The sequence below is a fragment of the Natator depressus genome, chromosome 10, assembly GCF_965152275.1.
Source record: "Natator depressus isolate rNatDep1 chromosome 10, rNatDep2.hap1, whole genome shotgun sequence".
Lineage (NCBI taxonomy): Eukaryota > Metazoa > Chordata > Testudines > Cheloniidae > Natator > Natator depressus.
This window is the reverse complement of record NC_134243.1, coordinates 10869978-10894522: the sequence shown is the minus strand read 5'-3', so window position 1 is coordinate 10894522 and position 24545 is coordinate 10869978. Positions and strand designations below refer to the sequence as shown.

The 24545-nt window shown below is 42.3% G+C and overlaps 1 long non-coding RNA gene across 1 annotated transcript in view; it reads right to left on the bottom strand.

Moving 5' to 3' along the window:
• LOC141994366 (uncharacterized) overlaps positions 1–15437 on the bottom strand; it is a 31330-nt gene extending 15893 nt beyond the window's left edge. The window contains exon 1 of the long non-coding RNA XR_012641109.1: positions 15346–15437. This is a non-coding gene — a long non-coding RNA (uncharacterized LOC141994366). The remainder of the gene's footprint in view (positions 1–15345) is intronic.
• Between the last annotated feature and the right edge of the window lie 9108 nt (positions 15438–24545).

Genomic DNA, 24545 nt, shown 5'->3' with positions numbered 1-24545 from the left:
AAGAAACAAAGCCATCTAGACAGAATACTGTTTCAGATCGGGGGAGCCTGTTGAGGCCGCTGCTCCTGCGGTGACGCCTCTCTGATCTCTAGGGGTTAATTTGAGAATTACAGCTTGACAGTGGGATAGTGTCTTCTCAAAGCAATAATAAATAATAATAACCACCAAAGTGTGAACTTGCTTAACTCTTTTTAGTTCTCATTATAGAGACACAATTATAGCACTGGCTGGAGACATGTACTGTGTGACAGGCACTGCCTCAGCCCTGTCACAGCATTGCATTCTCCCCTCACTGAAGTTGGTGTAAATCAGGAATTGAAGTCAATGGAATTACATCAGTGCTGAAGCAACTTGGAGGAGAATCAAGCCCAGCATTTGGCCAGAGTGCATTAATCCTGACCTGCAGCTGCCTCTTTTAATCTACTAATGGGTGATACTGAAAGGAAAGAGTCAATAGAGATAGATAAGAAAGGAAAAGCAGAAAGAATATAACAATAGGAGGAAGGGAAGAGCTGTAGAAAGAGAAAGGTGAAAGGCATCTTACCAGAAACACCACCTTTGGTTGCTCACATTGAGGGTAATGAACTTAGAAAATCCAACTCAGGCCAGGTGTCAGGAAGTGGGACAAGTGACAAGAACCACCTGACCTGGAAAATGCATTTGAAAATAATAGATGGAAAGGGCAAAGCATGTTGCATTTCTTGTGGCACAAAAATTCTCCCTGATTGAATCACTTTTTTTCCTCAGAAGGATCCATGGATTTAGCCCACAGTCCTAGAATTAGGATTCAACCCTCGTAGCACATCCATTTGTTCCTCTTCTCCCCCCCATTTAACTGTGAATTAACTGCAAAGACAGCACACGCTCAGCAAGCCTTCCCAATGGAACCTACTCCAACTACTCCTTGTCACAGCCCAGTCCTCAAGTCCTGGGTTTTAACAACCTTTATTTCAGTTTCCTGATCTAAAACTTCTAAAATACCTCTAAACCACTGGTACGGCCCCAATAAGCTCTTCTTGTCACTTCATTCCTGACTAGCAATTCCCTAGCTGTTCTAGTCTCAGGCCCCTCCTGAGCTATTACTGCCAGGCACGCTCAATACCTAGGGCTAGATATTCCCAACTGGTATAAACTGACATAGCTCCACTCAAAACAGTGAAGCTATGGGGATTTACATCAGCAGATGTTGTTTCTGATGTCAAAATGCTTCCTAAGGGCAAATTCATCATCCTGTGACTTAATCCAGACATGAACCTAGGTTGCCATAGATAAAAGGTTTATGCATTAAATCACAGCTGATCTACTCCTAAACACTGGTATAAACTCAAAGATCATTTTCCCCAGCATGTGCATTGTGCTTTGACATAATTTACCAGCAAGTTAGGGGAAAAAAAGAGAACTGGAGTTCAGGTCATTACATTATTCTGCTGTTGACCCTACTTGTCCCAAAACAGCCTATATGTTGAAGGACGCTTTTGTGTGTATTGTACTGGAGACAGTCATTACTGATTCATCTACAGGGCAAAAACACCAGTTTTGTGAGGCCACATTTACCGTGTGGTTTGGTATTATCTGTACAGAGGACCCCAAATCATACTAATTGTGAGACAACTGCATGAAAACTAGGACTGTAGCAAGGTTCCATCACACAGTTACAACAAGGTTTTGTCCCATCTACACAGGCAAGACCAAATCACATTATGAAACTATGAGGGGGCTATCATGTTATAATACTGTAGCTGTCCTGCTGAGTGGTTGCAGATGTCGGGGACATGCAGGTTGGTTTCCCATTGGAGAAGAAGTCAGTGTCATGGAGGCATTTTTTAAAGCATACCTTGTTTTATTTAAATTATATACATCAGTTCTTGAACAGAGGTGGTCACAAATGGTATGCAGAAAACCCATCTTTAAGAAATCTCAGCCCAACATCAGTGCCCAGTTTTTAGGGAGCAATTCTTATTAATTATTTGCCATAAAAATTGACTAGATAGAGAGATGAAGGCACAGAACAAACTCTCTTGATATTGGCAACTGCTCCTCCCAAAAGAAACTACAACCCAAAACAATCAAGAATATAGCATTTCTTCAAAGACTCAACACTAGCTGTTAACCATACCATATGATGATCAAAAATCCAATTTGTGGCATAACCCGGTCTTTTGTAGGAGATGAGAGAAAACTGATGTCATCAAAGGGGAAATATCTCAGCTTTGTGAAAGATTTGCATGGGTAAATTCTGCAATTATTAAAGGTACCTCCAGGCAACCCAGTTAAATTCAATAGGATTGCATGGGTATAACTCAAGATAGAATGTAACCTGCAATTCATAATCTATTCTGTACTCTGCAGGAGTCTGTAGCTGCGTTGTGCTGATATTTAGCTGTTCTATTATGAGCTTCTTACTTTGATATGAATGACATACATTGATGATAGAAAGCCTGGGCAAAGTTAAACTCAGGGGGACTGCAAAAGGGTTTTTTGTTTGTTTATTTTTTAAAATTACTTCAAATCCCCTTCAGTGGTTTTATTTTGGGGACCAGGATTTTTTAAGGGATCCAGAAGAACTTGCAGAAAATATCAGCTGCCTATCTTACTTTCTGAGTTATTTTTTTTCCAAGCAGTTTGTTGCAAGGTAATTAAACACACCCCATGCTAACAAATTCTGTCTCTGTGGAAGCAGAAGTGAGAGAATTTGCTAGTAAAACAAAATAAAACAGTTGTAAAAGAAGATTATGGATGTCATTGGGTTGTGCTGCAGCACTGATCTTTGGGAGATAACACCAGTAGCCCACTCCTCCATCCCAAAGTTTGTGGGGGAGAGGGTACACTGATGACCATCTTCTGAAGTCCAGAGATAGCAGGATCATAGAATGTAGCAATTAATTCAACACATATGCACACCATCAGCTAACTGTACATATGCAGCATGGGATATCAAGTCACAATATTCAGCCCTCGGACCATGGGTCTATACTGGGCCAGGTAAGACTGCAGCTGCACTAAATTTAGGTAGCATATTTTTTACTGTTCTAGAGCCCAGTGCAAAGTATCCAGTTGACAGCAGTGAAAAAATATATGCTAGCATGGTTAAGCCACTATAGTGCTTTGGTGTTACTGACTATTTGGCTGTGTGACATACTGGCAGCAAAATTGAAGGTCTGAATGAACATGGAGACTCGGTGCTTACTGGGTTGCATTTGAAAAGGGGATGCCTACCCTCAAGTCCATTGACCCAGCAATAGATATGCTCCAAAGCCCCACTGAACTCACAGAAAGTCTTTCAATGGGCTTTGAACCAGGCCCAATGTGGGGAAATCCAGGAGGACTAATTCCCTTTTTGCTTCAGCAAAAGGTATCCCTGCCAGGTCAGAGTTTAGGATTTAGTTGATGAAGCAGGGTTAGGGGAACTCAGGACCGAATGCACATAAGAACTAATTTCTGTTTCATCCCAGGACAAGGTGATCCACCAGATGGGAGCTGGGGTACAAAGATGGAACAATATGGGGGGAAAACAATGCTGAATGCAGGGAGGCTGAATGGCCTTCTTATCCTAGAAGGGAGAAGTCACACCAGGTGAGTGGTGCAGTGCACTGGTAGAGAAGGATTGTGAAAGCCCTTGGTTGATTTTGCTTGAAAATTCCCTTAACATCTGCTTCCTTCATCTACCCTTATAAAAGTGATCCTCAGCACAATGACAACAGTGGCTTTTGATACATTGGCATCCTGTTTCTCTTCATCATTATTGTGAAGCTTTACTGGTGGGGAGGTGCAGTTATTGTCAGTCTTCAGCACTAGGTAAGGTGTGAAGCTCACCTTTTCTATCCTCACTCCTTGTCTGTTAACAAGTGAGAACCAGCTTGTGCTGGAAATGGCTGATCCAAAAGACAGGGGAATTTTCATCTCTCCCATCATTCCAAGCAACTATTTCTGACTTCCCTCAACAATCAGACAGCTCTGCTGCTGCTGCTGTACTGTTTGCATTTAGGGCTCAGTCCTGCAAGGTGCTGAGTACTCCCGACTCCCACTCAGCACCACAGATAAGTATTCAGTACATTGCAAGATCAAACCCACAGAAAGCAATACCGTATCAACTCACTCTCTCCAAGGCGTGAATCTGATCACAGACCCTGTGTGAAAGAGCCATTGCTCTACCCACCACCTCATGTGTCTGCAAAGCCTTTGCTGCATAAACAACAACAATCATCTCACCCTCACATTTTGAACCTTCTTCTAGCCAAGCCATTGGGCCAAGTGAATATAAAACTTGAAACATAAAGAAGCAAGCAAGCTCTCATTTGCAATTTTCTCCCAGTGAACCCGCTAACACTGAAGACAGCGTTACAAATTCTCAGAATATTTAACTGCAATCAAGGGATTACCCTCCATCATTATCCTATAACTAAGAACAGGTTAATAGCTGTCACTGCCATTTCTAAATAGAGTACTATATAATTATGGGTTGTTAACGCACATCCCCACCACAGCATATCTGTAACCTAACACAATAACAGCAGTTATGTTTCACAAGACACTTTGATTTCTTGTAGTCTTTATGAGATTTTAGTAATCACAGTATTTATGGGAAGTGGGGGGAGGAAGAGGGTAAATCTTTTTCTTCTTTTTTTAAAATTTTTGTTTACCACACAGTTCTTACAACTTTTCTGACATGCGAGAACTGCCTGGGGGAAGCCAGTCTCTAGCAAAACAGCCAGTAAGCAATTTATTTACTGTAAGAACAGGGGTGTAGTTACCAAAAAAAAAGGCACATCTCACTTCACAGGTGTGTGCGCGATTATAAACAAGTGATAGAATGATGACCAGGGGCTGGCCTTTAATAACCCCTTTCCCTTCCAAGCACCCTAATTTATTTTCCTCCGTATAAATCCCCTGACCACATACACCTTTCCTTTCCTTTCCTTTCTTCTTTGGAATGTTAACAAGGGAGAGGTGCCAGCTGACTCTTGTTATTTGTGCCTTGCTCTCTGGCTCCTCTGGTCTGACAGCAGCTGTCCATCTGCAGAGGGATTTGGGGTGGAAAGGGACATCTGCCATGGTCTGTAACCCGAGGGTCTCCCCACCCAGCACATGAGACGCCTAGTCAAAGGCCAAATGCTGATCTTGTTTGCCCAGTGCAATCCCAGTGACTTCAATATGGTAGCACAGGTTGCAAGCAAGGGTGACTTTTTGGACCCCAGTGGGAAATAACTGGGTATATGTAGGAGCTGCCGTGTTGCATGGGCCTAAAACAGCATGAGCCTAATTGCCCTACAGAGCATAAAAAAGGTGCATACAAATATTCATGATCTGGGGGGGGGTGTTCAGTTTAACCCTCCTATCCCCCCAAAAAGTAATGTTCAATAGCCCTTTTCACTGCATGCCCCAGTAATGAGGGATGAGTTGAAGCTGCCATAAGTTCCTTTCTATTATGACAATTCTTAAGACAATAAGAAGCAAGAGCCAGCACTAATGAGATTCCCATAGGGGTCTTCCCCATACCATTCAGGCAAAGTGTCCATTGGCTGCAGCAAAAGGAACACTGCAGGCATAGCGTTTGCATTGGCCTAGGTGGGTAGGGCATGATGCAAGCAACTTGTCATAGGTGACTGCATGGTTTTCCCCACAGTAAAATGGGTGTTAATTACAACTATTACAGAGAGGCAGCATGAGCCAGTAGAGAGTGACTGCCAGGTCCAGCTGGTCAATTTTTTTTGGACAAAACTTTACCTTTTGTGCAAACTGAAAAGTTTCATGAAAACATATTGGTTTCAACAAAAATTTAAAATGGGATGATTTTTATGGTCAAGGATGGAATTTCTGGTCAAAACAAGAAACTGAAACCACTGAATAGTCATTAGCCCAGTGATCGGAGCACTTGCCTGGAATGTGGGAGACCCAGGTTTGTGTTGCTGCTTCATATCAGGCAGAGTGTGTGTGTGTGTGTGTGTGTGTGTGTTCTTCTAACACTACATAGCCAATGATGGAATTGCAGGGCCACTGTGCCAAGGCCTACAAGCTTACTGCATAATATATCAGAGTCTAGACTACAGTGTTCCCTTTGCTCCTTTTACAAAGGTGCTCCTCCTGAACCTGTCCCATGGAAGGGTGAGAGAACCCATCTCCCCTACAACCCTATACCATCTGAGCAAGTTAAAACTGCTGGCGGCAGCTTTAACTTGCAGCCTCTGTATACACTGTTTTACATGGCTTTTGGGTGCAGCATGTAGTGACCAGCATGGACCCCACACCTACTTTTCATTTGACACTTTCATAGTGTCCCCCTTCCTAACCAACATGTCCCTCGTACGTACAAGTTCCAAGAACAGCTGTGGCCTCCCTCACCCTTCTGCTGAAGGAACAAAGGGTCTATCTTACATACCTGCCTAAATCGTGGGGATCAGCTATAGGTATTTTGTGAGCAGATACCCTGACTTCAATGGGAGCCAGACCACTTATGCTAGGGTGGTACAAACTTATGAATGTAGTCCAGCGTTTCATCTGTAGCTTATTTCAAGGGAGGGTCTTTGCTGCAAGGAAATGCACTCCCACACATATTCTCTTTCCTCCCCCAGCCGCCACTCACAAATGCTCCTGCCTTCACATGAATCTCTTTGCAGCATACTAATTAAATATTTCAAATGGTTTTATCCATGGTTAAGCAAAGATAAAATTTTAATGATTTAATTAGCAAGCTCTAGGAAAAAAAATAATAATGAAGAAAGGCAGGTGCAACTGTCCTGGGCTTTCAGTGTCTCTCTTTCATGTTGCATTAGAATTGCAGGAAGATGCAACACTTGACAACCATTCTCCTACTGCGCTCTGCAGTGGAGACCCCAGCCCAGGCCCTTGGGGAGATTGTACTGTAGTGAGTTATGCCAGCTCTCAGCTGTGTGTCAAGAAGGGCATCTCCCTAGCACGAGGCGGCAATTTTCCGGTAGGGGGAAAACAACTCAGCTCTCATTTGGCCCATTAGCCTTGAACTGAAGTGGAAAAGCCTGATGCTATTTTCCAAAGGATAAACTGAAAACAGGTTCTTTTTAACATCTCCTCAAGATTTTGGTATTTTTCTTTACGGTTTACTGCTTTACCCTCCCAGGCCTCTGCATTCAGGGCTTATTAAAGGAAATTCCAGTTCTGTGTTACATGTTTTGGAGGAAAAAAGTAATTATCCTGTTTGAATAATTTACTTATTATAATTTGGATATTTTTCTTCCGCTTTGTTCTCCCTCTCAGATTAGTCTGTGCAAATTGCTGCACAGGTATTACTGACACAGATCACGATACAAAGGCTGTCTGAGTCTGCCTCTGGGATACAGCTATTCCAATCAACCCTTTCTGCTTCCCCTCCCCAACCACAGAGAAGTCAGTTATAATATTCTTCTTCATAACATGCACTGTGCTCTAATATGCATATTGAATACCAAAGGCAGGCTAGGAAGGAGGGGGAGGGGCAGAGAGTCTGGATTGTTCACTCATTAGAAAGTGTCCCCTGTTCAGAGATGTTAAATATGCCAACAGGCAATCTCGGTAGAAGTCAGAAGGACCAACGATGTGCTTCGCTACTGCTTTAAGAATTAGAGGAGACCGAGCACAAGGAGGGCACAGAGAACATGCATTTTACAGCAATTAGAATTTCAGCCCATTGTAATTTATACATTTATTTAATCATCGTTTTAAGGTCAGAAAATTTGCAGTTGGCAGAGATCTCATTCTGTCAGATGCCACAAAGCCTGCTCCAGAAAGACCAAGGCTTTGTTCACAACTGGTTGTTGGAAAAAGGGGTTGCTGTGCAGTCGCTCAAAGCACTGTGAGATCTATATCTCATGATAGCCATTCTTGTCAGTCAGACTCCCCAGTCAGAAGGAATAGCTGGCTACGGTCTGTGTGTGTGTGTGTGGTTACTCATTTGTTTTGCGCTATATTTTATTGAATCCACTCTATTCTAGTCTGGTTCTTATACAACGCAGGCGTAGTCTCTACCTAAAAATTAGACTGACCTAGCTAACATCACTAAGTGGGGTGAAAAATTTTGCACCCTGTGCAACACAGTTGGGTTCACCTGACCCGCACTGTGGACACGATTAGGTCAGCGGAAGACCTCTTCCATCAACACAAGCTACCACCTCTAGGAGAGATGGATTACCTACCTGGACAGAAAAAACCCTTCTACTCTGGCACTTCAGTTGCACAACTGCAGTGCTCTGGCTCTGCTGCTGCAGTAAATGTAGTGTAGACGCGGCCTCAGCACCATGATATCTGGGCACCACCTGTGCCTTTAGTCTGCGAGTCCTTTGGAGCAGGGATTCTATTCTACGTGTGGCACATTCAACCAATTGTAAACCCCTGGATACAACTAATAGCACTATATACATTATTAATAATAAACCAGTGATAATATGGGTGGTGAGGCATCTGGAAAGGTAAGAAGAAGAGCACAGGGAGCACCTGTAGAATTTATATGAATGTAGAGAGAGATTGGACTGAGTACCACGAGTTCTACTTAAAATTCAAAGTTCTGGTGTTTGGCTTCAGAAGCAAACTGGGTGATATGTGTATATCCTAAAGTTCCTTTTTCCTGCACTTTTTTATACTGCTCCCTGTCTATGAACCGCATGCTTTTCAACACCATTCTTTTCCCTAGCGGGAAAATGACAAGAAGAAATAAGGTGCACATATCAAAAGTGTTGCAAACCATATTATTCTGTTCCACTTCAGCTGACATTTTCCAGTTAGTCTGTTTTGTCCAGCCTCCCCCTGCCCAAGAGTCAAAGGGTTTGATGTTCTGGAGCCAATGGAGTTATGCTGATTTACACTAGCTGAGTATTTGGCCTTTTATCTTTAAATATTAAGTAAACAAGAATCATGACTTATATTCCCAGTATTTAGACTGGATAAGACGACAGAAAAGCTTCAGGCCACACCAGACCCTTGTCGTCTGTTACATTTTTTGCTGATCTTTCTCCAATACTTAACGGATCCACAACATCCCTGTCATTTCTAGGGAGCCTCTGTCTTTTCCCCCTACTTTAAATAACCCAAGTTATGGCTACAATTTTTGCATGAGAAAGACTAGGTGGGGTTTCCTTTGGAAACCCTCAGTATTAACCCTTAATCATCCGGAAGGATTGTAACACAAGGCATGTCCTCCCCCACAAAGGATAGGTGCACAATCTCAGCATTGATCCTTACCCTGATGACCTGGGGACTGAAAAACAGGGATGGGGAATCAAAGTATATCTATCTTCCTAAGGATTTTCTGTAGTGTCTATCACTGTAACATCTAATTATTACCACGTAGCATGGTACAGCACTGCCACCTTAGTTCATTGATGTTAACAATGGATTGAAGCTTGTGATATAGACGGGCACACACTAGCCATTTGTGGCCTGTTTTTCAGAGGTTCCTAGTGTGACAGATTGACAATTTCCTGCAATGTCTCTGAATTAAGTTAAACCTTATTGAATAAGGGTTTATACCTTTGGGGTACATTGTATAAAAACTGCAATTGTGTATATGTTATTGTGGCATTGTACATATCTTCTGTAATAGGAATGGGGATGCTAATATATTTCCTCTGTTATCAGCCCTTTGGAGCCAAATCCTGGAAGGTGCACATATCCTTGTTCAAACTGGATTCTCCAGGGACCAATAGACAAAGAAAGGGTTTTTGGATAAATACCCTGGTTTTAAACCAGCTCAAGTCCTTCTTCCTGATCCAGCAAATGGACAGGACTGCTGGTCCACAGAGGGCCACGATCCTTAGGTTAGGGTTGAAAAGGGCTGGGCATACTGAGGTCCCATCAGACTGAGTACTTATTCTGAGCTGAAGCTAGGATGAAGTGGTAGCCACAAGGAATCTCCCTTGGGTGGGGATTTGAAAGACTACTCCTGCCAGAATCCATGTTAGGGTTGCTGTTAACTCTAGTAAACATATTAACATGTGTGTAGGTTCTTTTATTGTTTTAAATAAGTTTTCTCTGTAATGCTTTTTATCTTAAGAATAAAATAAGCTTGACTAGAAAGAACTCTGCGGTACTTAAAACTGTAGCAATTACATCTGTTGACCATCTCTGAAGAGAAAGCAAGCATGTGCCTTGGGCAACCTGTTTGTGCTGGGAATAATGCAGCGAAGGCAGGAAACTGTACAGCCTGGAAATACCTCGGTCAGAAGGGAGAGAGATGCATATCTCCACCCAAGAGAGGTGTGGGTGCCCTTGCTGGACCATTGCAGGGAAATACAGGTACAGTAGCCCTGTGACAACTAGCACCCAACGATCTTACTGAAGCAAATGTGTGTTCTCTGCAGAGGAGTTGGTGAGGAGAGTTGGCAGGAGAGCAAAGAGGAGCCACAGAGATATAAAATATTTGGGATCTGTGCATTTTCTCTGGCTTTCCATATGAGTTAAAACACTGTGATTATTTTCAGTCCTTTTGAAAATGGAAAAATCTTAAGTTACAGGTGAGATTGACACTGATGAGAACATGGCCAAGGCATGGAAGCTCCACGCTAGAATTACTAACTACTTTGCTGCATAGGCATGGCCTGTTTTGAAGAACTAAGCTGGACAGAAGCAAACCATGAAAGTGCAGCAATATCTTTAAAAACGTTGAGCAGAGATTCTCAGAGTGGTGTTGCTTTAGTAAAACATCTATCGGCATTTCCATTATAATTCCTGTTTAGTTCAACTGTGAAAATCTGCTTGGGACTGAGACTTGTGATTTAAATTCTTCGCCTGGGAATAAATTTTTACTTTTACACATTTTGAATATAAATTCGGCAATAGCTCAGTTAGAGGAGAACAAAATGGTCTCCTAGAAGTTTACCTGTGACAGAAGTTGGGAAGAGCTGGGGGATTTGCACATTTGAACAGTGAGAAAAATCCCATTACCACCCTGACTGACTTGTGCATATGCATGATGCCTGACATGAGGAATTAATTCATAGGTTACTAGATATTCTACAGCTGTGTCAAGAAAGATGGAATGAGTAAGAAAGTTTAATAAGCAAACCTTCTGAATGAAACTATATTTGAGCACTTTGATGAGCTTAACTAAGAAATTTTAAAACATTTCCAAGGAATCAAGGTCTTGGTCTTTATCCTCAAGGCACTTACTAGTCTGAACTTGGGATACTGAAAAAAATCACCTAAAATCTCCAGGATGAGGACTGTGGTCAGCAACTCCATTCCTCTGGAACAGTGGAGATTTATGGCGCCAACGTAAAGCTCATTTGTGCAGGACTCAGAGCTTTCTCAGGGGCTGCTCTAAGATTACTTGTGGCACCTTAGAGACTAACCAATTTATTTGAGCATTAGCTTTCGTGAGCTACAGCTCACTTCATCGGATGCATACTGTGGAAAGTATAGAAGATCTTTTTATACACACAAAGCATGAAAAAATGGTTGTTTACCACTACAAAAGGTTTTCTCTCCCCCCACCCCACTCTCCTGCTGGTAATAGCTTATCTAAAGTGATCACTCTGAGTGATCACTTTAGATAAGCTATTAGCAGCAGGAGAGTGGGGTGGGGGGAGAGAAAACCTTTTGTAGTGGTAAACTCTCTCTAAAGAGAGTGATCACTTTAGATAAGCTATTAGCAGCAGGAGAGTGGGGTGGGGGGAGAGAAAACCTTTTGTAGTGGTAAACACCCATTTTTTCATGCTTTGTGTGTATAAAAAGATCTTCTATACTTTCCACAGTATGCATCCGATGAAGTGAGCTGTAGCTCACGAAAGCTAATGCTCAAATAAATTGGTTAGTCTCTAAGGTGCCACAAGTACTCCTTTTCTTTTTGCGAATACTGACTAACACGGCTGTTACTCTGAAACCTGCTCTAAGACTGTGAGGTGAACTCCCACAGGGAGTAAGAACCACCATAAACATCACCAATATTTAATTCTAATTGGGTCTTTGCTAATAAAAACACATGGTGTGTCATACATTAATTTAAAAAATCAAATATTCAAAAATATTGTTTTTTAAATCCACAAATGATTTTCCCCCTGAGGAGAGCCTGAGAAAAAGATCAACCATACCTGACAGAGGGTAGTTATATCAGTTAGTGGGCTTCTAGAAGGTGCTCAGACACCGTGATGATGGACGTAGTACAAGAACATTAATAGAACAGAACAGAACCTATTCATTCCGAACTGATTGGGAAAACAATACTCTCGTCCATTATTTTTAGCATTCTTTTCTGATCTCTCTCTGGGTGAGGGGTGGGACGTTGCTTCCCCTCCAATCATGGTTACAGAGTGAGCTGCACCACTGTCCCATCTCTGAGGGCAGTCCCCTCTCCCAGACCCTCCAGCCCAGGTGACAAGCCCCAAGCTTTCACCTCTCTCAGGGTGGACTCACATGGTTCTCCCACTCAGACCCAGTCCTGGCTTACGGACCCCTGTATACTAGAGATTACCAGAATACCTGACTTAGGTTCAGTACCAATAGCTTTGCTCTCTGGGGCTTGTGAACAGTGGCATATACAAAGGCTTTCTGATTTTTGGTTTTAACGGATAAAAACGGATAAAACTTGCTAATACGTACCCCCTCCAGCACCCCAAGCCCCTCATCCCTGGCCTGACCCCAGAGCCCAAATCCCCAGCCAGAGCCCTCACCCTCTCCCACACTCCAGCCCCCTGCCCTAGCCTGGTGAAAGTGAGTGAGGTTTGGGGACAGCAAGCGACGGAGGGAGCAGGGATGGAGCGAGTGGAGGCGGGACCTCGGGATGGGGCAGGACAGGGCCTCAGCTGAGGGGCTGGTCAGGGTGTTCATTTTTGTGTGATTAGAAAGTTGGCAACCCTACTTTGAGGGTGTCAACAAGGGTGATCCAGTTGGTATAGTATACTCAGATTTTCAGAAAGCCTTTGACAAGGTCCCTCACCAAAGACTCTTAAGGAAACTAAGCAGTCATGGGATAACAGGGAAGGCCCCGTCATAGACCAATAACTGGTGAAAAAGACAGGAAACAAATGATAGGAATAAATGGTCAATTTTCACAATGGAGAGAAGTAAACAGTGGGATCCGCCGGCACCAAGGATCTGTACTGGGAACTGTGCTGTTCAACATATTAATTATTTCTTTGGAAAAGGGAGAGAATAATGAAGTGGTGAAGTTTGCAGATGATACAAAATTATTCAAGATAGTTAAATCCAAAGCTGACAGCAAAGAATTATAGATCTCACAAAACTGGGTAACTGGGCAATAAAATGGCAGATGAAATTCAACATTGATAAGTGCAAAATAATGCACAATGGAAAAAAAATCCCAAATACACATCTATAATGATGGGTTCTAAATTAGCTGTTACAATCAAGAAAGAGATCTTGGAGTTATTGAGATAGTTCTCTGAAAACTTCAAGGGTAACAGAATGTTAGGAACTATTAAAAAAGGGATAGAAAATATGACAGAAAATATCATAACTTCACTATATAAATGCCTGGTGTGCCCACACCTTGAATACTGTGTCCAGTTTAGTCACCCCTTCTCAAAAAAGGATATAGTGGAACTGGAGACGTTTCAGAGAAGGGCAACAAAGAAGATCCAGGTTATGAAATAGCTCGCATATGAGGAGAGGATAAAAAGATTAGGGCTGTTCTGCTTAGAAAAGAGATGATTAAGGGGTGGGATATGATAGAGGTCTATAAATCATGAATGGTGTGGAGAAAGTGAACATAGAAAAGTGTTATTTACCCTTTCCCACAATACAAAACCCAGGGTGAAATTAGTAGACAGCACCCAATGAAATTAATAGGCAGCAGGTTTATCTTTAAACAAGAGGAAGTACTTTTTCACACAATGTACAACTAACCTCATGCCAAATGCCATGGGATGTTGTGATGGCCAACAGTATACCTGGATTCAAAAAAATAACTAGATAAATTCATGGAGGATAGGTCCATTAATGGCTATTAGCCAAAATAATCAGGGATGCAACCCCAAACATCTGACTGACAGAAGCTGGGAGGGGAAGACGGGGTGGATCCACGGGCGCCGACTCCGTGGGTGCTTTGGGGATGGAGCACCCATGGGGAAAAATGGTAGGGGGGCTGCCAGTGAGTGCTCAGCACCCATCAGCTCCCCCCACAGTGCCTCCCACCCACTGCCGGGCCCCACCAATCAGCGCCTCCCTCTCCCTCCCATGATCAGCAGTTTTGCGGTGTGCAGGAGGATCTGGGGGGCGAGGAGGGAGGAGCGGGGACAGGGCAGACTTGGGGGAGCTGGTAGAATGGGGTGCAATGAAGCAGGGCAGGAAGGGGTGGAAAGAGGTGGGGCAGGGGTGTGGCCTTGGGGAAAGAAGTAGAGTCGGGGTGGGGCATGTGGGCAGAGCCGGGGATCAAGCACCCCTGGCACACTGGAAAGTTAGTGCCTGTGGGTGAACCTCTCAAAAACTGCCCTGTTCTGTACACTCCCCTTGAAACTCTGGCACTGGCTACTGCCGGAGACAGGATACTGGGCTAGATGGACCGTTGCTCTGACCCAGTATGGCAGTTCTTATTGTTTAATTTTCTCCTTGTTTTTCCTAATAGCCCCTTTTGACTTAATTCCCTACATTCAGGAAACTTCCTTTACAGCTACTGGACAATGGTATAACATACGCAGAAGATGTAAATAATACAGACCAGGCCTATGTCCTCCTCCCCACTCCCTCAATCAATTTTATCTTCATTTCTCTATTGGATTATATTGATTACTTTAGCATTTAAAACTGACAAGATCTAAAAAGAATTTAAAATACAAAATTTAAGGTTGCATGAAGGGACAATTGTGTCTGAGTTACCATCTGACTTTTGCCAAACACTCAACAATCACTCCCAAAACATCTGGAAAGTGGTTTACACAGAAGCAGATCAGAAATTGGATATTGGCTATCACAATGGCTGGACATATGATCAGCCAATGGTAAATTTAAGATAATTTTTTCACTTTCTTCTTTTGCAGAAATTGCTTTATTGGAGATTCTGTTAAAACTGATTACAAAAAAATGTGTGAAGAGAGAGAATGGAATATTCCATTAAAACCCCCTTGAAAAAGTCAGAATGCACCTTTTCATATATGCACACTTTTTTCTCTTTCAGTCTGTGTAAGTGGACTTTAATTTTACTGCAGTCACTGTCTATCACTGCTCTCAAAACATTCTGGTAGCAGCATGAGGCAAACAAAACTGGAAATGACATAGTCCTGGATATAACACATGTGTAGGGTTGCCAGGTGCCCAGTTTTCAACTGGAAAGTGTGCTCAAAAAGGGGCCTGGCAGTGTCCAGTCAGATGTACTGACTGGACACCAAAAGTTCGGTTACTGTGGGGCGAGGGGAGGCGCTGGGTCATGGGGCTGGGGCTGCCTCCTACCTGCAGACAGCTCCTTGTCAGGCTGCAGCCACTCCTGTCCCAGTCCTGGAGCAGAGGGAGCCCACTGAGGTGGAGATGATCCAGTGAGGAACTGTGGGAGAGGAGCAAATGAAAGGTGTGGGACCTTGGGAGGAAGAGGTGGAGCGGGGGGGGGAAGAGGCGGGAAAGGGACGGGGCCTCAGAGGTCCAGTTACCAGCAATTAGAAAGGTGGCAACCCTAAACACGTGACTGCAAAGTGCTGAAGGTGGCAGAATCCTGGACATATGGTATAGGCCCACAAACTTCTGGAAATTTGTTCAGGATGTTAGGCACATATGCACAAGATGCCAGAGACGCCATGTTCCAGCACACAATTCCAGACATGTCAATATTCATATGTCCACGGAACAAAAATGTGTAATAAATCCTGAACAGCAACTGTGCCCATTCACCATACAAACAGCATGTGTGTGTTTTTCCACTGTCAGGAATCTCATCGATAATCCTACAGATTGTTTTCCATTTCCCCTCCGGTATTATAATTTCTGCCAAACTGTTCCATCACCATAGAGCCTAACTGTAAAATGATCGAACAAAGAATAAAGGGACAAACTTGCCAGACTTGACTTTGACTAGTTCCTATGTTCTTTGTCTAGGTGAGTGTGATAGGTATTTCTTCTCCAGGCCTTAGTGGACTATCTACTTGGGGACACACCATTATTTGTCTCCTTCTACAGTTCCCCACAGCTGAGAGCTTGCATGACAACTATTTTCAGCAAACTAGAAGACTGATATGAGACTTCGTGAAGGAGTGTGAAGAACTGGCTGGAGCCTACAACTGGGTCACCTGGAGTGTAATCAAGCAGGCCTTGTCCCACTCTGGGGCTGAGCAATTTAAACAGGAGCAGGAAGCAGCAGAGCACAGGAGAGTCCAGGCAGGCTACAGTGGGTGGTGGTTTCTCTCTCCGGAAACTAGTCTTCAGGAGTCTATTCAGTGACTTGGTTTTGTGGATTTTAAGTTTGGGATCTCTGAACCAGGGTCCTGATAAACTGTTTATTGTAATTATTCCTGTCTTGAAACCTTGCTAACCTAATTAAAGAGGGACATGCTATTTGGTTAGCACTTCTCCTTGCCCCAACTGGGGGAAATTAAGGCAACGACACAGCTTTTCTGGTGATCCCTCAAGCAACCTCCTCTGAAAAAGCCCTCGAGGTCAATACATTCAGGCTGGAATGGACCCAGAGAAGTGAATTCCAGAATTGAGCGTCTTCCATGGAAAAAGTTCTGGCCTCAGCTTCCACATGAATACTTCTAGAGACCATCAATCAATTAATCCATCTCAGACTATTTCAAATGCCAGGGTAAGACATGAGGAGAGAAGTGGTTTCTAAGCTACCAGGACCCACACCACTACAGACGTTATACTGTAGATCCAAATCAAGACCTTGAATTGTATCCAAAGACTAAATGGATGCCAGGGCAATCTACAGAGAACAGGGATAACTTGGTCCATTATGTAAGTAGCAAGTGGCATTCTGTGATCTTCAGGTGTAGTCCCAATATAAAGTACACTGCAGACATCCATTCTGGAAGTGATAAAGCTATGGATAATTGCTGTGAGGTCTCTGGAGACTGTGATTATTTTAAAGGTAGAGGAACCCAAATGAAATTCAAGGAAAACAGGTAATATTTCAAAATTCTGAACACTTAAAAAAGTTTCCTCTGCTTAAATTAGTAAATATTTTACTTAAAGATTTACACAGGAAATTAAATTTTCCTATAAAAAGTTACTGTGCCAAATCTTGAAAGTAAATTAAGTCATTAAAGTATGAAAGTCTTTTTTACATTAAAATCTCAATGCAACCTTAACTACAGATTCCCTGCCAATGTCTATAAAATATCTAATGTTACAAAACATTGGCCAAAATTTTCCAAAATGGGTGCCTAAAGTTAGACTCCTAAATCCTTTTTGCCTGAAAGCTACTAGGCACTCACCACTTTTGCTAATCAGGCCACTTACGTGTCTAAATATAGACTTAGACATTAAGTAAATAATCATCACAAGCCTCCCCCCTGCTATCAAGTATTAATATTATCTGAGGTAGTAATATTATCTTACGCACCTATAGGTTTTGTTTCCCAGTGCCAATACCCCCAGGTGTGTTGTGACATTTAATCCATCACTCTGCAAAGTGCTGTGAGATCCCTTGATGAAAGGCACTAAAGATGTGTTTCCAGGATCCTTTTCAGAACTCTGGGAATATTTAAAAACCATGGGAGCTAAAAAGGAAGGAGGGAGACCCCTGCAAAGCCCCTTCTTCCTCTATATGATTTACAACACACGCTCTCCAAAGGAAATATAAGCAATTCCCGTTTATATACACTGCCAATCAGAATTCTGCCAACCGGAGCTCTTTTCCCTCTACCTATGCTCTCTTCTATTTTTGTTTTTCTCTCGCACTCTTTCTTCCCTTTAATGGTAAGGAAGGCAGACCTACTATAAGATGTGTACTTTTAAGGAAAATAAGATACAGCATCTCACTTCTAGCTTATTAGGACTATTTTACTTTATTACTCTCTGTACATATGCTTGTTTCTTTTAAACTTTTTTTTTTTTTTTAAAAATAGCATATGCTGAAAAAAGAAAGGAAAGTGTATGTTAAGTCTAAGGCCACCAAAACGGGATAAAATAATTAGGCAATCTTCCAGCAAAGTCACAGTAAAAGGAAGGCACTAGCTTTTGTTGCATATTTGATCTGTCCAGAGCTTTTTCGTATATGATGACATCTGGTTTACAGCCTTGGTGCCCGATTTAGTGAATAATGAAGATTGTCTCATTAACTCTATTAAATAAACAAACCAAAATGTTCTAGTGACTGCACAGGTTGAAAAGGCTATCTCTACACTGAAACTAGAGGGGCTGCTCCTTACTGTAAAAAGCATGGCTGGTTTGCAAACGTTCAGTTAGCCGGTCTCAGGATACTCAACTTTCAGTATAGAATGAAATTGGAGCTGAACTTCTGCAAAACAAAACTCTAGTGCCCTGTTGCTCTCACGCTGACTGGAAAACTTAGTCACTGGAGAAGCAGGAAATAAAATACAGGGGGAGGGGTAAGTAGACAATAAAACCTATTCTCTCCACATATTTTCATTTGCAGATTGATATTAAAGCCTACTGAGTGGTTTTTAGTTACATTCAGACAAAACCTTGGCTTCGTTTTCCCTATGAAGCTTTAACTTCACTCACTGAGAATAAATATCACTAATTCTGCATAAACAAAAAACGCCTCTTCTGAATTTTTTGTAATTTTAGTTTTTAAAAAATGACAATGGTGTAGCAGTGAGGCAGAGCAGCGCAGGGAGACCAAGTGGAGGACAGGAAACTGTTCAAGCTTTCATGCGGGAGTCTTGCGTAAGAAGAGGGAGAAGTGGGGAAGCAGGCTGAACTCCTAAGTACATTAAAACAGCCCTCTGCCAAAAGGAAAGCAAAGAAATTACACAGCACTTAAATGCTGGTATAAATCAGAGGAAAATCCTCTGACCTGAATGGAGTTACAGGAGGTAAAAGTGTTGTAAGAGACAGCAGAATAATGCCCAACATGTGCAAAACAGTTTTCTGCTGCAATACAGAGGCCAAAGCTACCCTACATTTCCGTTCTAATATTCACATACATACCTACACAAAACCCCCTCTCCCAGGTGCACAATGTGGGATGGACAGAGCAGGAATTCCATTCCACTGAGATAAAAGGTCTCACTCCTTGTTGGCCAGGTGTTTCTGATAGTGCAGCGCTTTAAGCTCCAGCTGTATTGCAACAAATTAAAGCCACATTCATCCTATTCATCATACTGATCTCCCCGTCACCAAATTCTCCTCCTCTTCCTGATGAAGGCAAAAGATCTTTCAAGCAACAGGCCTCTGACATGCTGTAGTTTGTCCTATGTTATCTTTCCGGTCTCATTTTGGATGGGTTTCTGCTTATCTACACTGATAATAGGGTCTGAGAATTGCCATTTTTCGGAAGGAGTGGAAAATAGGACAGAAAAGCCATATTGGCTTCATACACATACACAACCATATAAAGGCATACACGCTTACATATAGAAACACACTACATAAAGAGGATGATGGGAAGTGAGAGATATGAAATTGATAAAGTCACCATGCAACTGGCCTCCCACACATTTGTAATGTGGTATAATGGCCATAAATATAATGATCTACCAATATGTTGCTTCCTGTTCTGTAGTGGGTTCCTATAAGACTTGGGGAGAGATGAGGAAAATCTCCCAACAGCCCTCCTTAGCACAGAACATATATGGTACCATATGGCTGCACTGCTACCACACACAACCTCCAGCCTATAGCTACCTCTGCAATACCTAATATTTCCTAAGATCTCTAAACAGTAGATTATCAAAAAACAATGCTAAACAGAACTGGGAAGGACATATGTAAAGGAAAAATGGCCATGCAACAGTAAGTCACAGAGCTATTGGCAGGAGCATCCATGCTACATAGGACACGGGTGCGGGGGCGGGACACAGTGAGGAAAAAAATGTTGGCAGCCCTTAGGAAATGAGGAACACTCACTGTATATGGTATGTCTCCAAATCAGGTTCGCTGACTAAGACAGCACTAAATACACAGACCCTCAGATGGAAGGTGCAATAAAAGTGCAAAGTATCGTACCAACGTTTCTGCCAGCTGTGTAAACACAGGGAACCATCTGCCACTGTTAGAATATAATACATAGGAGATCTAGGACAGCAACAGGCTCAAAAACATGATCTTCCTAAGTAGATGAGGCTGGATTGGGTCCTAGCCTCACTGACAATAGATCTGTGGGTTAGGACACAAGCTCCTATGTCTTTCCCAACAGAGCACCTGCACTTAGGGTCTTAGATTAATGGGTTTTATGCTTATGCCTCTAATGCTCTCAGACACCGCATGCGGTACTTGAATCTCAGGGGATGACAACACTCCAACATAGCTTTGCGGTGGATGTTGGCTTTCTTCACAATTTCCACCATAAAGGAGACTGTGTGCACAACAAGAGAAAAAACAGCAAAAGTGTTTTTGTGGCCTAATAGTATCTGATTTAAAAATCTTGTATTGCTTTGTTTCTGCTTTGCTAACACTGCATTGCAATGTATGTCATGTCAAACTGTATCACATTAAAGTATGCCATACTCTTACAGTACCTAATACAATGTCACAATTACTATAACAAATATACATTACTTCAGACTGACTATTCACTATCAGTGCATATGTGAGAGATCAAAACCTCAACTCATGAGGAATGAATGCAGCTCAGTAACATGCAGAAAACAGGAGCTGGGGTAGTTTCTATTACTTATAGCTAGGTTATTATTCTGTGTCAGTAATGCTGTCTTGCAGAGGTTACTGCAAACACTGACTATTTATTCTTGTAAGCAGACTAACCACTTGTGCAACATATTGGAAAACATACATTATAAGGAAAGAGAGAATGCCAAGGCAGAAATTGATCTACAAATCAAAAAGGACTAAATCATAGTTTCATATTGTGAATGCTTAGCACTTATATTGTGCCTTACATTTCCAAACACCGTACAAATATTAATTCTCAAGAATGACTTATTTTTGAAAACAAAAATAGTAACATCTCAGTGATATCTTGTGTCCCATTATTAAACTGTGGATGCTGCAAAGCATGTATTTAAGTATATATTAATCCATAAAATTGTACAATTATGGAAAACAATCCACTTAAACGCAAACTGCTTATATACATAGCAGGCACCCACTCCAAATCTTTCTCTCATGAACCCAGGGGTGAAAGTAAGTTAGAGGACTTACCAGTACGCCAGAGTACTGAGCAGGGGGCGTGGCCTCAACCGGAAGAGGCAGAGCCTTAAATCCCCAGGCCCTTTAAATCTTGATTTAACCCTTTAAATCTTGATTTAAAGGGCCAGGGCTCCAGCTGCGGTAGTGGCGGCTGGGAGCCCGGGGCCCTTTAAATCGCCCCCGAGCTACCAGCAGCAGAGGCGGCTCGGGGGCGATTTAAAGGACCCAGGGCTCCAGCTGCTGCTACCGCAGCAGAGCACCGGGCCCTTTAAATCACTGAGAAGCCCTGGGGGCTCCCAGCTGCCACCGTTACCCCAGGGCTCTGGGGTAGCAGCTGCCGGAGCCCCGAGCCCTTTAAATCCCCGCCTGAGCCCTGCTGCCCGAGCCCTGGGGTAGCGGCAGTGGCGGGGCTTTGGCGGGGATTTAAAGGGCCCCGCTACACAGGGCTTTGGCAGCAGGGCTCCAGCGGGGATTTAAAGGGCCGGGGCAGTAGGGGTGGCTGGAGTTCCGGGGCTCTTTAAATCCCCACTGCTGCTACCCCAGGGCTTTAAATTGCCCTCTCTGAAATCCGGTCCTGGTACAGCGCACCGGCTCTTACCGGTACGCCGTACCGGGGCGTACCAGCTTACTTTCACCTCAGCATGAACCACATGTTGATTCCCCTCCATAAAATGTGTATATTGTTTATATAAATAACCCAGTTAAGTGCTTGCCTAATTGTGTCACGAGTTGCCTTCCCCTATAAACTGTGACTGCATAAATATATAGGTAAAATGCACTGCATTGGTGGAATGTGAAAATGCAGCACTTGCATGAAAAAAGTATCACATGGACTGCTAATTCATCAGTGTTACTGTGACATACTATGAAAATCAACCTGTGGAACTCATCGGCACAAGAAATCACATGCCAAAAAGTTAGTAGGATTCAAAGAAAGGATCAGACTTTTATAAAGGTAATGAGATCGTCCACGATTATAAGGGAATATAAAGCCTCATGCTTCAGGGCATAAACCAAACAATTAACTGATGAGGGTTATAAAGGACTTTTTCTTACAGACAAACTATTCCTTAAATGTTTGTTATGGGCTTTCCTGCACCTTCCTCTGAAGTACCTTGCACTAGCCACTGTCAGATACAGGATATTGGTCCAGGTGGACCACTGGTTTTGATTCAGTATGGTAATTCCTATATCCTAAAGAGCAACTATCAATGCTTTTGTAACATTCATTGTGAAAGCCAGAATCAATCAAAATCAAGTCCAATACAGTAATTACTTTAATGTTTTTTAAAATGAATGTACAATAACATTGACAGTGTTAATAGGTTAACTGAATTTTTAATTTGAAATGTTTGTATTAAATGTGACACATGGGTACCATACAGTACTATGGTTTAATTCTTTTTTTTTTTTTTTTTAATCTTTGCTTCTAAAAAATTCAGTAACCATGTTACAACACAGTGGTTTTTATACAGGAGTTATTAAGTGCTCATTAGCATACTGTATACTTTTGAGCTACAAGTATACTTTGGTAACAACCACAATTAAAAATCTATATCTTTTAGTATATTTTCAAGCATGAAACTGCCTTATTTAGATGAAGGCACATTGTGCATATGTGCAGACTACTGCGATGGCTCAAGAACTATGCAGGTAAGAGTGCATTGTATATACACAAGAACAAAAGAGTGTACCTCTTCTCATGTTCATATACTGTAAGGCCTTTTCCATTAAACTGTATTCTCTTGATGTCTGTCTCTCTCTCCCCCTTTCACACACACAAAAGCACATACATGCTGTCTACATTTCTCAAACTATAAACTTTTCCCACCTGCAATGTAAAGTTATAAGTGATAGCCACTGGAGGCTAACTACTGAGAATTTCTTTATATGCACTGAAAAAAATACATAGTTTCTTGGCTAAATACTAAGGCTTTAATTAAATCACAGGGTTCTGCTGACATTTATAACTTGCTCCAGCTTCTATGATTTCAGCACAGCACCATCTTTTGAAAGACAGACTGGTGTTCAACTATAAAACATGTATTATTCTAAACGTACAAATACGGTTGTACCCACATGAGCATTAACCTAAAGGAGAGCTGTTCTTTCTGGTGAGAATTACTGATGCTATTCACCAGGATGAAACGTGTTTCCTTGCGTGTGGGGGAGGAGGCAAACCTGCTTTATACTTAAAGGCAAATCCATAATGGAAACCAGACCAAAAATGTTTCAGATCAAAGGTTACCTTTCTCTTACTACTATTGCAAGATCTTGTACTTTGTACTGTAAGGAAAGGTTGTCTGGGTTCTAGTGAGTCTTGTAACATGAGCTAGCAGCACCCTTCCCAGAGGGCAGTGTTTTCATGGGATATATTTCATTGTCATAAGCAGCATACAATTACAGTAAGAAAAACCATAAGCTTGAAAAAGCTCAGGGAAAGCTTAAAGAAAGCCAATGGAAAAGAATTAGGCCACCGGGGGAAAAATCCCTGATAATGAATATTAGAGGAGATAATGACAATAAGGAAAAGAAGAAAGAGATGTTATTTCTTAACTGTGCTTTGGATTTTTTTTTGTTGAAGTCCCCAACCATCCTTAGTTCAGCAAGAGAGATGTGATGTGTTATGCATATAACTGCAGCCTCTCTCACATAGCTATATGTTTCTAGAACACACATTTGTTTTTGTTCCTGCTAAGTAGGCAAAAGCCATGATATTTTGGGAGGGAGGGAACAGAGACAAATCACTTGAAATTAAGAGGGAATGGAGGGGAGAGTTCACTTGCATTAATTCCCATTCACAACCACCTTCATGCTTGAGCCAGAATCATTCCTCTCATCTTTATTATTATTGCCTCTTTTTCTGATACCAGTGTCCCATTCTGACACCAACACAGTCCCTCTGACAAGCAGCAAAAGGCATTGGAGCCTTGGAGGTCAGCTTCCCCATGGAGAAGAAATCAGTGATGTAAATTCTGGGTATATTATAAGCATAACTTGCTTTATTTACACACATATACCAGTCTTGAAATGAAATGGTCAATCAGCAAGCAAGGCTATCCCTCCCAGAAATCTCAGCCCAACACCAATGCCCTGTTCCCAGGGAGCAACTCTGCCATAAGAAGTGACTTTAACATCCTCTTTCCTCAAATTGCCTCACTTCAAAAACCTTGTGTTACATAACCCAAAACTAAGAGCAACTCAGCATGTCTTCCTAAGGGTCAAAACTTGCTCGGACACGAAGAAATATAACTTGAGATACTGTGTAACAGCTCCACCTGGGGACACCTGCCATTACATTATTTGCATGATGCCTGGCACTGACCACTGTTACTATGGGGTACTTATGGAAGCCATGGGGTTTAAAGAGAATCTTGAAGGAAGAA